Source organism: Silene latifolia, chromosome 7 (assembly GCF_048544455.1).
Source record: "Silene latifolia isolate original U9 population chromosome 7, ASM4854445v1, whole genome shotgun sequence".
NCBI classification, from domain to species: Eukaryota; Viridiplantae; Streptophyta; class Magnoliopsida; order Caryophyllales; family Caryophyllaceae; genus Silene; species Silene latifolia.
Genome location: NC_133532.1, coordinates 71542113 through 71557963, shown reverse-complemented (window position 1 = coordinate 71557963; position 15851 = coordinate 71542113). Strand labels below are relative to the sequence as shown.

The 15851-nt window shown below is 39.9% G+C and overlaps 1 non-coding gene across 1 annotated transcript; it reads right to left on the bottom strand.

The window, feature by feature from the left end:
* Nucleotides 1–266: 266 nt before the first annotated feature.
* LOC141593679 (small nucleolar RNA R71) lies at nt 267–373 on the bottom strand. The gene has a single exon (XR_012521750.1). It is a non-coding gene; the product is annotated as a small nucleolar RNA R71 (small nucleolar RNA).
* Between the last annotated feature and the right edge of the window lie 15478 nt (nt 374–15851).

Here is a 15851-nt window from a genome sequence, read left to right as displayed (position 1 = left end):
TCCAATTAGTTGAGAGGAGCCAATTTGGGGGGATGCCTAGTGAGGACCCTCATTCTCATATGGAAACCTTTTGCGACTATTGTGATGCAATCTCTCAAACGGGCGTGACTCAAGACCAAATTAGATGGGTCTTATTTCCTTTTTGCTTAATCGGCACCGCGAAGTAATGGTCGAAGGGCCTTGATAAGGCCACCCTTGGAATAGATTCTTTGAAGAAGTTGGCTCTAGCTTTCTACAAAAAATTCTACCCACCGGAAAAGACTAACATGCTAAGAGCTCAAATTACGGGTTTTAAGCAAAGGGATGAAGAGTCTTTGTATGAAGCTTAGGAGCGGTTCAAGGGAATTTGTCGCTCATGTCCTCACCATGGACTTAGCGAATGATTTTTGGTGCAACAATTTTGGAATGGTTTATATGAAGATTCTAGGAACATTCTCAATATGGGATCAAATGGAATGTTCACCGAAGTTGATGACAATCAAACATGGAACAAGATTGAGGAAATGGCGGTCCATAACTCACAATATAGTAGACCTCGCAAGGCTACTAGAGGAGGAAAGCATGAAGTGGACTCCGTTACTCAATTGGGTGCTCAACTTAGTGATCACATAGACACAATCAACTTGAAGTTTGAACAAGCTATGGCTAGACTTGAGGAAAACTCAAAATCATCAAAGCATCATGTTAATGCCATGACGGCATCCTCATCAATCCCAAGTGGGATATGTGAGAATTGTGGAACTTTGGGACATGACCAAAGTGAATGTAGGGGAACAAATGAACAAGTGAATGCTTTCCAAGCATACAAGAGTGGTACCCCTTATTCCAACTTTTACAATGAAAACACCAAATTCCATCCAAATCTCTCATACAAAAGCCAAAATGTTCAAAACCCTCAAACAACATACACTCCACCACCCATGAGAAACCAAAATCAAAGACCCTTTTACAATCAAAACCAAGGTTACCAAAATCAAAATCCATACAATCACCAAAATGACCAAGGTTTTGATGTCCAAAAAGCGGTCCTCCAAATGCAAAAGAATCAACAAGAATTTTTCACTCAAATGCAAAAAGATAGCCAAGCAAAGGAAACCACCATCAACAACATTCTAGCTCACACCAAGATGTTGGAAACACAATTGACTCAACTAGCATCTTCAAGCTCACAAAGACAAAAGGGGCAATTACCACCTCAAAGTAATCCCCCTAGACATGAAACGATTAGTGCCATTCACTTGAGAAGTGGTACAAGGTATGAAGCACTGAATAAGCAAGTTGAGGATGAAGTTGTGAAAGCTAGCGAAAAGGAAGAAATTGTGCAAAACTCCAAAGATGGAGAATCATCAAAAGAAGAAAGTTCAAAGAAAAATGAAGACAAGGCCAAGGAGAAGGTGTGGGGTAATATCCGTATAAGACCCTTTAAATTTAGGACTATAACGTAAATTTAACATTTGAAATATTGTCATAAACGAAATACAACGAAAACCGATAAAGCACAAGAATTAACCTTCGGTCCTAGTGCAATTCGGCAATGAGAGATCAAAGTAGACCTCCTCCTAATTGTTGCACCCAAGAACGTCTGAGAATATGCCCTTGTGCTAGAAATGTGTTCTCTAATTGCCTTGCAATATTGAGAGAACTTGATGTGAGTTTTATCAGATGTGAGATCTAGGTTTCAGAGAGAAAAATGATCTCCAAAACCCTAATTTTCATGTAAAAATGAATCTTTAGGTCAAAAGGAGAGGGAGCCTCTCTTTTTGTTGTCTCGGTCCGCGGGTCATGAGAGGAGGGAGTGGGCTTTCCACTTTCTCCTCATTTTTAACTTGTGGTCCGATCAATTCTGCTAAAATGTATATGACGGGTTTTATTATAAACTGTCATCGGTTATCGGTTATTAATACATCGACTAATAACGCGGATTAGTTGAAATATTAATACATGTCCGACAAAGACAATATTGTATAATTAATTCAATATACATTAATCAAATATAAATCGTTTATATTCAATTTACGAATTAACTGCTTAATTCGTCTTAGCCCATTTTATTTAATCCGTATTAAATAAAATATCTCAACATCACGTTTGACTAATTACTAGTCAATAACTCCGACTAACTGGTTAGTCAAATTTGGCATCAACATGACTGTATTTTCATCTTTGTCACATCTCTCAAACGTATCCTATAGGTGTGACTTTTAGGGACCAGTTGATCACCGCCATCTGTATGACAATAACGTCAAACTTATCTAGCAAGCCAACCGTTATTGATAAACGTGGATCAACTGATAATAATACCAAAAGTATGCCCTTTGATCCTTTTAGAGATTTATAAGTCCTTGCACTAATCAAGTTAAGGACACCAACCCCAACAAGCTCCCACTTGTCCGTACAAGTGTATGTGCAATGACGTTATCCGCACTAACCGGAGGACACAAATTAACAAACTCCCACTTGTCCGTACAAGTGTATGTGCGATAACCGATTCTCATATTCATTTAAAATTTCTCCCACTCAATGTAAAACAATTTGCGATCCGGATCCGCAAAGGTCGTATTCTACAATCGATCAAGATCAAGAGTGGTTTCCCCGACTAGAGAGTAACTTAACCGATAAAACGAATCCGTATCCGAGCATGGCCATGCATTTCGATTCTGACTCCTCGAGTGGCCCCGAGAAATATCGAGTACTGATAAAGGCTGAATATTTCCTTCACTCGACTCCTTCCGATCTAAGCACAAACATGAAATCACCCGAAAAAAATCTACTTGGCCCCTGTTACGGATGACCGTGAGAAAGAAACCAAAGTCACCCAAAATCTGCCGTAGTCTCAAGAGACAATCGATAGTCAAAAGAATCGACTCTTAGGATCACCATGGAGGTCCTATCCACGACCCGGCACCGAATGTTATAAAACATTTAGGACTCCACGTCGATGTCACAATTGTGTCCTACGAAATATCCGTATAAATCGCCTCTCGTGATTGGTCACCAACCTTTTGACTTATGGCTCATTGAACCCACCATCAACCAACGTCACAAAATAATTACCATGAGTTATCAGCTCACGTGGGCAATTAAGGACCAAAAATATAATGTTTGTTCAGTTCACTTTGTGGTGTTCAAAATTTGTCGTACAAATCCACATGAAAAACAAAATATATAAATATCAAAACGATGATGTTGTATAGAGTACAAAAGAGAATGAATCTAATCCATAAAAGAGTACTACAACTTAGGAAGACGTTTAATTCCCATGGAATTAACGTGCCCTTCATGCTTATCTTGTCGTAATGGTTTAGTGAGAGGATCTCGCTATGTTATCATCTCAGTAGCAATCTTTTCTATCACTACTTCCTTTTGCTCCACGTAATCTCGGATTAGATGAACTTTCCGTTGTACATGTCTAGACTTGTTGCTAGACTTTGGCTCCTTAGCTTGGAAGATGGCACCACTATTGTCGCAATAGATGGTGATCGGGTCATTCGAACTAGGCACTACGGATAGTCCATGTAAGAATTGACGCATCCATATCGCTTCCTTTGTAGCTTCGGACGCGGCATAGTACTCGGACTCGGTCGTAGAATCTGTAATGAGTTTGTTTGGAACTCTTCCACTGATCGCAGCGCCATTAAGAGTAAAAACGAATCCAGACCGAGATTTCGAGTCATCTCGATCCGTTTGGAAGCTAGCATCTCACAGAATCGGTTGCGCATAGCTTTTGAGGGCCTCCATAAGTCAATGCCCAATATTTAGTCCTCCGTAGGTACTTAAGAATGTTCTTGACAGCCACCAATGTGATTCACCGGATGCTTTGTTGGAATCGACTTGTCATACTCAATGCATATGCCACGTCCGGACGTGTGCATATCATGGCATACATGATTGATCCTATAGCCGAGGCATGAGGAATCCGTGTCATGCGCTCTTTCTCTTCCGGTGTCTCTGGTGCCTGAGACTTGCTCAAATGCACCCCTGGAGCCATAGGAAGAAACCCCTTTTTGGAGTTAGTCATGCTGAATCTCTCTAGGACTTTGTCTATGTAAGACTCCCCGGCCGAGAGATAACATCCGACGTGATCTATCTCGATAGATACGGATGCCCAAAATTCTTTGTGCCTCACCCAGATCTTTCATCTGGGAATGGTTTTTCAACCATACTTTCACCGAAGTTAAGAGAGGTATGTCATTCCCAATCAGGAGTATGTCGTCAACATACAATATTAGAAAGACAATCTTGCTCCCACTCGACTTGATATACAGACATGGTTCCTTGACCGATCGAATGAATCCATTGTCTTTTATCACTTGGTCGAAGCGATGATTCCAACTCCGAGATGCTTGCTTAAGTCCATAAATGGAACGCTTAAGCTTGCACACTTTCTTAGGATTTTCTGGATCAATGAAACCTTCGGGTTGTACCATGTACAACTCTTCCTCCAAAAAGCCGTTTAAGAAGGCGGTTTTCACATCCATTTGCCAAATTTCATAGTCATGAAAAGCGGCGATCGCTAAGATAATCCGAATGGAACGCAAAGATGACTACGGGTGCAAAGATCTCATCATAGTGCAAACCTGGCACTTGGGTGAAACCTTTAGCAACTAGTCGTGCTTTATAGATATCTTGTTGACCTTCCACAGAATGCTTTATCTTGTAAAGCCATTTGCATTGAAGGGGACGAACCTTAGCAGGTAAGTCAACAAGATCCCACACGTTGTTCTCATACATGGAGTCCATCTCGGATTGCATGGCCTCAAGCCATAGCTTTGAGTCAGAACTAGTCATGGCACCTTTATAGGTTGCGGGTTCACTACTCGTTAAGAGTAGAATGTCATCTATGTCATGTTCCTCGACCATACCAATGTATCCGTCCGGGAGGAATAGAGACTCTTCACGACCTCCTAGGTTCCTCGGAATATTAACCGCGGCGGGATTGAAGGAATTGGTTCCTCCAATGGTTGCTCGGTATTTGGTTCTGGAACCTCCAATAGCTCGAATGTTCTATCACTCTTTGCATTCTCGAGAAATTCCTTCTCTAAGAATGTCGCACTAGCCGCAACAAAAACACGTTGTTCGGTTGGCGAATAGAAGTAATGACCAAGTGTTCCTTTAGGATAACCTATAAAGTATGTCTTGACCGATCGCGGGCCGAGCTTATCCTCGTGTCTCCACTTGACATAAGCCTCGCAGCCCCAAACCCGTATAAAGGACAAGTTAGGGACTGTTCCCTTCCATAGTTCATATGGAGTCTTGTCAATGACTTTAGACGGACTTCGGTTAAGTATTAGAGCGGTAATGACAAGAAGAGCATAACCCCATAATGAATCAGGTAATACCATGTGACTCATCATGGATCGAACCGTATCAAGTAGAGTTCGATTTCTCCGTTCGGATACACCATTCAACTGAGGTGTTCCAGGTGGAGTTAACTGTAAGGCAATCCCACAGTCTTTAAGGTGTTGATCAAACTCGTGAGAAAGATACTCGCCACCACGATCCGAACGCAGTGTTTTAATCTTTCTACCCAGTAGGTTCTGTACCCTGTTCGGGTATTCTTTGAATTTCTCAAAGGATTCACTTTTGTGCTTCATTAAGTAGACATAGCCATATCTTCTTAAATCGTCCGTGAAAGTGATGAAATACCTATAGCCTTCTCGTGCGGTGATTGACATAGGTCCACATACATCCGTGTGTATGAGCCCTAATAGGTCAGCAGCGCCCATTCCAACACCTTTGAAGGAAATCCGAGTCATCTTACCGATGAGACATGATTCACACGTGCCAAATGATTGAAAATCAAAGGCCGAGATAGCTCCATTTTTGATGAGCTGTTTTACGCGTTTCTCATTAATGTGTCCCATACGGCAGTGCCATAGATATGTTTGATCTTTGTCACCAACCTTTAACTTTTTATTCATTACGTGTAATATTTCGGTGGTCTGATCTAAAACATAAATTCCGTTCATGGAGACTGCCTTGCCATAAATCATATTGTGTAATGAGAAAATGCAAGAATTATTCTCTATTACAAATGAAAAACCAAGTTTGTCAAGTGCAGAAACTGAAATAATGTTTTTAGAAAGACTGGGTACATAATAGCAGTTATATAAAGATAACTCAAATCCGCTAGGAAGCTGGATCACATATGTTCCCCTCGAGACGGCAGCCACTCGTGCTCCATTCCCGACACGCAGGTCCACCTCACCCTTTACGAGGGGTTCGATGCTTCGGAGCCCCTGCACATGATTACACAGATGAGAACCACAACCAGTATCTAGTACCCAAGTTCCGTAACTTGCGTGGTTAATCTCAATCATATGAATAAAAGTAGATGAAGAAGACATACCAACAGGTTTAACGCGACCTGCTTTTATGTCCTCATGATAGACAAGACATGTACGCCTCCAATGCCCAGTCTTGTGGCAATGATGGCATTCCATGTTTTCATTCTTGCTCTTTGTCGCGCCTGATGAGGTGCTCGACTCACCAGGCCCACTCTTGCCTGAACCTGACTTCTTAAACTTCGCCTTAACTACTGCTAGGTCTACTTTAGCTTTGCCCTTACCCTTGCCCTTGTTTGACACAACGAGAACATCCTGTTTCATGCTCCCACTGAACTTCATGTCCTTCTCGGTCTGTACGAGAAGAGAGTGCAGTTCATGGGGACTTTTCTTCAAATCATTCATATAGTAATTCGCTCTAAAGAGCATAAAACCATCGTGGAGTGAATGAAGCATGCGGTCAATAACAATGTTCTCGCTGATCTTACAATCAAGCGTCTCCAGCTTCTCGACATTCTCAATCATGCTGAGAATGTGTGGGCTAACTGGTTGGCCCTTTTGGAGTCTCGCATCAAAGAAGCGAGTGGTATGCTCATAGGTCACGATTCTCGGTGCTTTCGAGAATTCCTTAGTGAGCGTGGTGAAAATCTTATTTGCACCATGGGCTATGAAGCGTTTCTGCAAATTGGGTTCCATTGCAAAAATGAGTACGTTTTTAATCGCACCCGCTTCCATACAGAAATCGTTAAACTTGGCGATCTCATTAGCTCTAGCCGTGGGACCTGGGTTTGGCGGGATGGGCTCAATTAGATATTTGAGCTTTCCGTCGCCGAGCGCGCATTCCGTAATGCCGCCTCCCATCCGCGAAGTTTGATCCATCATTCTTCGCCGAGTAGACCGATTCATCCGATTCATGAAGATCCGAAGCCAGGACTCACGGTCCAATGTGGCACTTGGCATTGGGTCGTTAGTTGGACCAGCCATTTCGTTATAGCAGTTTAAAAATTCGTGTTCTACACTGAAAAAGAAAGAAAAACAAAAACGAAATAAGCAACTCATCGAGGTGATTTAAGTCTATTTAAAATGTATTTTAACGTGTAGACTCAAGCACTTGCATAATTGATCTTCCTCAAGAATGATACAAGTGATCCCAAGACTCAATTTCCGTAAATTGATAAGCCAACTGTTTAGCTAATTCTTCCGTAAGAACTCTTGGTCGATAGATTTCTGTAAATCCTATCTATAGTCCACCATGATCACAGGATCGTACGAGTGACCATAGTAAAGAGATAAAATAGGTCAATCGGTTCCAACTTACCCGACGTAGAAGGGGTCATATTATGCCTACCGACGAAGAAGGGACTCATTGGAGTTTGACCTATAAAGACCATTCTTAATTTTGGTTTATACGAGGAAGATCCCATCAACTTAATTTTAATTCATTTTAAGTGAACAAATAACTAGCGTCTGCGTGAATGAATTAATTTAGGTGATGGCTTAGCATAGATCGTGTGACATGAGAATGTCAAAGAAAACTAACTCGTGACCTCTATATGTGTCAGTTTTCATGCAATAATTAGGTGGTTTGGTTTTAGGCGGAATATGATGCAAATTATCGTTACGAAAAATAAATAAAAGAATGCAATACGTAAATAAAATTCCTAGTGTGGCCTATCCTAGTAAAAAGAACATAATACAACTTTGGAATCCACCGTTGGACCCGAAAAGCTTGTCTTGATGTTCCATCTTTGACCTTGCAAAATGAGTGAGCATCCGATCTCCATCTTTGGTCTTCTCAAAATTACAATTAAAATTTACAAATATAAACCTATTTACATTCTAAATACAAAAAAAACTGTAATTACAAGTGAAAAATCCAAAACGGAGATACGAGATCTCAAAACACAACCAAGACCGTGTTCCATCATTACGGTAACACGTTCTCCTAAGGCCACACTAAGTTACAACCGATTGTAAAATAAAATAAATACGTAATAAAAGCATTCAAAATTAACGATAAATAAAATGTATCAACTAAAACAAATTTATTCGTGACATAATTCCGTAATTATGTTAAATTTATCCAAACCACCTTTTAACGATTAAAATTTATGTGATAAAACGGCTTCTATCAGATTAATTTTAATCTATTACAATCCGTTACTTTAAATACGCTTTAAAATAACTCAATGGTACGTGTGTGAACCGTTTCACAATCATAGCGAGTGTACAATATCCGTATAAAGTACATATTAAGGCCAAAAGAAAATTTAAAACAAAAAGAATAAATTTTCAAAGCTGCCAGAACAAAAATCCCTCGATCCAGGGACAAAAGTGCTCGATCGAGGAACAAAAGGCTCGATCGACCGAATCGCTAGTCGATCGAGAGGTATGCTAATCGAGGAAAGTACTCGATCGACAAGATCGAGGTCGATCGAGGGCTTTTATCAGCAAATCTGCTCGATCGAGTACGAGGACTTCTCGATCGAGCAGTGGGGTTTTAAATAGAGGTCGATCGAGTACAGCGATTACTCGATCGAGCAAAAACAACAAGGAAGGGCTCTCGATCGAGTAGAAACATGCTCGATCGAGGGCAAAAAAAACATTTTGAAAACATGAAACCCTCGTGAAGACAGTTTTGACGAAACAAAAACATCTCAATTTTGATCAAAACCGCATCAAAACAATTTTACAATCTGACAAAACTTGACATATTGCTATAATCTCCGTATAAAATAACAATATGTAAAAAAACAAATCGAAAATAAGATAAAACAACCGTGTAAAAACATGTCACGGTTTCAACAAAAAACGAAACAACCGTGTATACATGGCACGGTTTTCGAGACAAAAACAACCGTTTCAAAATCGTTTTATGAAAAATCACAATGAAAATTTACGTGGCCTCGCTCTGATACCACTTGTGGGGTAATATCCGTATAAGACCCTTTAAATTTAGGACTATAACGTAAATTTAACATGTGAAATATTGTCATAAACGAAATACAACGAAAACCGATAAAGCACAAGAATTAACCTTCGGTCCTAGTGCAATTCGGCAATGAGAGATCAAAGTAGACCTCCTCCTAATTGTTGCACCCAAGAACGTCTGCGAATATGCCCTTGTGCTAGAAATGTGTTCTCTAATTGCCTTGCAATATTGAGAGAACTTGATGTGAGTTTTATCAGATGTGAGATCTAGGTTTCAGAGAGAAAAATGATCTCCAAAACCCTAATTTTCATGTAAAAATGAATCCTTAGGTCAAAAGGAGAGGGAGCCTCTCCTTTTGTTGTCTCGGTCCGCGGGTCATGAGAGGAGGGAGTGGGCTTTCCACTTTCTCCTCATTTTTAACTTGTGGTCCGATCAATTCTGCTAAAATGTATATGACGGGTTTTATTATAAACTGTCATCGGTTATCGGTTATTAATACATCGACTAATAACACGGATTAGTTGAAATATTAATACATGTCCGACAAAGACAATATTGTATAATTAATTCAATATACATTAATCAAATATAAATCGTTTATATTCAATTTACGAATTAACTGCTTAATTCGTCTTAGCCCATTTTATTTAATCCGTATTAAATAAAATATCTCAACATCACGTTTGACTAATTACTAGTCAATAACTCCGACTAACTGGTTAGTCAAATTTGGCATCAACATGACTGTATTTTCATACTGTCACATATCTCAAACGTATCCTATAGGTGTGACTTTTAGGGACCAGTTGATCACCGCCATCTGTATGACAATAACGTCAAACTTATCTAGCAAGCCAACCGTTATTGATAAACGTGGATCAACTGATAATAATACCAAAAGTATGCCCTTTGATCCTTTTAGAGATTTATAAGTCCTTGCACTAACTGTTAAGGACACCAACCCCAACAGAAGGAGCCCATTGTGATTAGACTCCCTTTTCCAAGTAGTCAAGCCAAGCCCAAATTTGATGATCAACTTGGAAAATTCATGGAAATTGTGAAGAATTTGGAAGTCTCAATTCCTTTCACGGAATTAATCAATCACGTGCCGTGATACGTGCATTTTATATAGTCTTTTTAGCCTATTTTATGCACGCATCTCTATGCTTTTACCGTGGTTTTATGCTACGAAATGCCCCGAATATGCTACTTTGGGTTATTTTGTCTTATTTGCAGGAATGAACCAGAAAGTAGCGGAATCAAGCTATTTACCGTCCGTTAGCATGCATTTGGAGAAAGAGTAGATTTGGAGCGGGAAATATTGCTGTCTTGGGATGCGTGAAGGTGTTTTGGGCGCTAAAAGGACAAGTCAAAGGCAAACTAACGAGAATTATAAGCTGCTGAAGTCAATATCCACTTGATCGAGTAGTTTACCACTCGATCGAGTAGCTCTAGGTGCAATAATCAGTCGATCGAGTTGTTTGCTTAGTCGATCGACCAGTTCCTTTATAGCCTTGCTCGATCGAGCACTATTCTAGGTCGATCGAGCTGTTTCTGAGTCAAGATCACTCGATCGAGTGATTTAAGTGGTCGATCGAGTGGCTATGCTGACGGGTTGGTCTTTTAAGCTCTAATTCCGTCATTAGGTTTAATCCTACTCATATTTTCTTATAAATAGGAGTTAGGATGTCATTTGTAATTATCGAAGGATCACGTTGCTCTTCCCCTTTTCTCTATACACTGTTACTTTTATTCCTGTTCATTTCCGGATCTCTTGAATTCAGTAATTCTTTCTTCCTTTCTCTCTTTTTATTTAATGGTTATTATTCCCTCTCCCTCTTTATTTATTTCTCTTATTAATTCTATGTCTAGCTAAATTCCCCGTAGTATGTTAGGATTAGGGAAGCCGTGGTAGCATGTTTTAATTGTATTAAATAGATCAGCCCTGCGATAAGAATTGTATTAGGCAATTTAATTGTTATCCGGTCGAATGAATGCATGCAGGAGACCATAAATCTAGTTAACCCCGACCTAGATCGAAAGATTGGAAGGGAAGGCTTGCTTAATTACAATAGGGTATTGCGTGAGGGCGAAAGTTAAGTCGTTTTTGCTCTAGGGCGGTTTAAGGACCGAAAGGTGACGACCATAGCTCTTCTTATCAATAGTCTAATCGCCTTAGTATTCCCGATAGTATAAGATCTGATAGCTGCCACGGTAGACCGACTCCTAGCATACTTCCTTTCTCTTATTTTTAATTTCCTTTATTCCCTTCTCTTGCCTTTAGTTTCGTAGTTTAGTTAATTCACAATCAATTCAAAACCCCCATTCGTGACACCCCGACGACCGAATTAAACAGATAGATAGAAACTTAGCCTCCCGTGGAGATCGACCCTACTTACCGCCGACTTCGTTAGTAGTAACTTAGGTATTTATTTTTGGTACAAAACGACAAGATATCAAATTTTGGCGCCGTTGCCGGGAGGCGACGCTTTTTATCTGTTTTATTTTGTTTGTCCTTTCGCCTCAAGGGAAGACTAAGTACCTTGAGGCTGTTCTTATCTTTTTCTTTAGTGCTTTGTTTTGATAGGCTTACGGGTTTATTAGACAGATACTTGAGGGAGATTATCGAAGGGAAGGCTTGAGTACCTTCGATCCCTCTTGCCAAGATGACATCCGTCTCCCGACTAATTGCTCGCCTTTGAAGCCCAAGTGAAAACCCGCTAGTTGGGAAAGGAAGAAATCTTGGGGATGTGGTGTTCTTGAGCACAATGCAGCTGTAGTTGTGCCGCTACATCCACCCCATCAATGGCCACCGCAACAGATCCTCATGATATACGAAAAAAGAAATCGCGGAGCCGAGATCCTTAGTTCGGAATTTGGTAGACATATGGGTGCTCAAGTCACCGAATTTGCTTGAGTTGCGATGCAAATTGCTCGGTTAACAGCTGGGTTGGTTGCTCGGCAACCAGAAGAGGTGTACTTGACCAAGAGCGGTTTTTCCCATGAAGAACCCGCGTTGCCCAATGCTGAAAATGATTTCTATATTTCGGATGACGACTTTCTATCGTATTTCCAGAGTGCATGCAAGGATATCAGCGCTGTGCAGGAAGAAAGTCCTCGATCGAGTAATATTTCTTATCGATCGAATGACATGCATGAGGGAAGTGCTCGATCGAGTGATTTAGTTACTCGATCGAGTGAGATGCGGGAGGAAAGTGGTCGATCGAGTGATTACTCTGCTCGATCGACTGAGTTGGCCATTGGGAGCTTAAATTCGTCACTTGGGTTCATTTTGGATGACGAGTTTGACGATGATGAAGGTTACGGTGAACCTCCCTTATTCACAGCCGAGTCGGATACACTTGAAGCTGCAATTTACGGGGTAGATTCCACTGAGGAGGTTGATGAAGAAGCAGCTGAGACGGTAATTGCTCATAGCACGGATGAGGTAATCCATTCCTTTGTCAGTGATTCCGTCGTTGAGAGCGACCAACCCGAGGTAGTAAGCGATAATTTCATTATTGTTTGTTTTAACAGTATATTGCCTCGTTTAATTTGTGCTCCTTCTTTTAATACTACACCCTCTCATATGTGGACGCATAATTTAACGAATTTTCACCGTCCTTATCATTTCAAGTTTGCTAATCTGAATCGGGACCCTTATATATTGACAATTGCTCCCGCACTCCTTTATTTTGTGGATAAATTTAGGAGCGCTCATAGGAAATTTGTTAGACTTAAAAAGTTAAACATTTTTATTTCCTATTCTGTTATTCCACTTTGGTGCTACTTATGCTGTTGTGTAGCACATGCGCAGCTATTTGACAGGTTGCTGCGCGCTTTGAGTTGTTTTGATTGTGACTATTAGAGAGGCTCGAAGAAAAGAAGGTCGAGCTGGGACCTGACTGAAGCTAGCGCTACCCGAGAGGCAACCCGGCGATTTTATTTTGCTTTTTATTTACTTTCAGTTGTAATAAATGGTTTTTATACCATAGACTTTCTCAGTATGCTTATCTTGTTAGTTTGCGGGCTGTTCTTATTGCGTTTTTGCAGGTATGCACTGGGGATTACTCGATCGAGTACTTTTTGTACTCGATCGAGAGCTTTTTCTGCTATATTCACTCGATCGAGTGAAATATTTACTCGATCGACCACCTGCGAAAAGAGAAACTACTCGATCGACTGCCTTTTTTCTCGATCGAGCAGTTTTTGGATGCCCATTCATTCGATTAACTTGGATTAGCTTCTTGAGACGGTTTTCCGGGCCTTTAGCAACCTCCCATTTCATGGTCGGTTTGGGGAGGTCCCTTTATTCGCGCATCTTGTGAGTTTTCCGCATTCACTCTCTCTTCTTCTTTCAGTTTGCATTTCCTTTCCATGTTTTGGTACAATGGGGGCATTGTACAGTTTGGTTTGGGGAGGTTTTGCATCCATATCTGTGTCTGCATTTTGTTTTCATTGCATTTCAGTTATCACGTTTAATTTATGTTTGCATTGTTGTTTATTTTTGTTAAAATTCAAACTCTCATAAAAATTAAAAAATTAGAAAAATTAGAAAAATTCAAAAAATTTCGTGTTTATTTTCGCATATAGGTTGAGTCGGAACGGTCGATTTCCATGATGAAATTGCACTACAACTGTCTTTTTGCTTAAGCCTTGCATTAAATTGTTATCTTTTAGCTTTGTCTTTTGCATAATCTACGAGTTAATGTTAAATTTAGCTGAACATATAGACTTGACCTGAAATTTTGGCAACCTACTTATAATTTCTAAGATTTAGAGCCGTATAAACTGGTGTCATTTGTGACCAGTTTCATGTAGGATTGTGAGTAGTATACTCTTTGCATAACATGTTCATCAATTTGCACGTATATGAAATTCAATTGCTTTTTGCCTTCATACATTCGGGTTAGTGGTTGGTGTCACATGCAGGGAGGTGCTTACAATTTCCCTTTCTTTCATTTTTACCCATTTAAACTCCACATTAGCCAAATTTGCCTGTTGACCCTTAGCTACATTCCAAATATAGCCTGCCTTGTCAAGCTAGTTTAGATTGTTCTGCGGTATATTGTCTATTGTATCAAATTTTGGCTTGTATCATATTGATTTTGGAGTTGGTAATTTATGAAGAAAAGGAGGTTGATGGAAAAGACGTGGAAAAAAGAAAAAAAAGAAGTTGAAAAAATGAAAATGAAAAAAGGAATTCGGAGAAAGAAAAGAAAAAGAAACCGAAGAAAGAAAAAAATAGAAAAAGAAAGAAGAAAAAAATTCGAAAAAATGTTTGATGAGACGGTTTCTGCTCCTATGTTCTATCTTATTTCATATGAGGAGTATGTTTGGTTCGGTTTGGTGAGTTTTATGCCAAATGAAGGGCATTGTGCTTATTCTATAATTGAGTTGGAATCGGATGTTGATATATGGTTTTGTTTAGGTACTAGCTTGATCACCTATACCTCCATATTCCCATAAATGTTTTGCCTTTTCTTACCCATTGCCTCACTTTACCATATTTTTGTAAGCCCTCGGCTGTGACAGGACCTCGTTTGGTTGGAATGTGTGTATGGTAGCTAGAATTGTCTATCATATTAGTTGCATGCATGTTTATGAAGGTCGTAGTCTAGGTGAGCGACTATTTTTCTTTCTCTCTTACATATATATGCTTACCCTTTGCTTCATGAGAGAAGAGTGACCCGTGAGAGTCCATTGTTAAAGGTCTTGCAAGGTCGACGGTTCAGCTTTATTATTAAACATCTTATAACTCGTTTGCATTTGACTGTTTAGCTATAGGTGTTAGTTTGCTTGCATTAAATTGGTTTAAGTGGGCATTTGTAGCTAGCTCTGAGTTATCTTTTTCCGTTCCTTTAGTTGCATTTTAGTTTACTCGGGGACGAGTAAAGGTTTGGTTTGGGGAGATTTGATACGTGCATTTTATATAGTCTTTTTAGCCTATTTTATGCACGCATCTCTATGCTTTTACCGTGGTTTTATGCTACGAAATGCCCCGAATATGCTACTTTGGGTTATTTTGTCTTATTTGCAGGAATGAACCAGAAAGTAGCGGAATCAAGCTATTTACCGTCCGTTAGCATGCATTTGGAGAAAGAGTAGATTTGGAGCGGGAAATATTGCTGTCTTGGGATGCGTGAAGGTGTTTTGGGCGCTAAAAGGACAAGTCAAAGGCAAACTAACGAGAATTATAAGCTGCTGAAGTCAATATCCACTTGATCGAGTAGTTTACCACTCGATCGAGTAGCTCTAGGTGCAATAATCAGTCGATCGAGTTGTTTGCTTAGTCGATCGACCAGTTCCTTTATAGCCTTGCTCGATCGAGCACTATTCTAGGTCGATCGAGTCGTTTTACGAAGTCAAGATCACTCGATCGAGTGATTTAAGTGGTCGATCGAGTGGCTATGCTGACGGGTTGGGCTTTTAAGCTCTAATTCCGTCATTAGGTTTAATCCTACTCCTATTTTCTTATAAATAGGAGTTAGGATGTCATTTGTAATTATCGAAGGATCACGTTGCTCTTCCCCTTTTCTCTATACACTGTTACTTTTATTCCTGTTCATTTTCGGATCTCTTGAATTCAGTAATTCTTTCTTCCTTTCTCTCTTTTTATTTAATGGTTATTATTC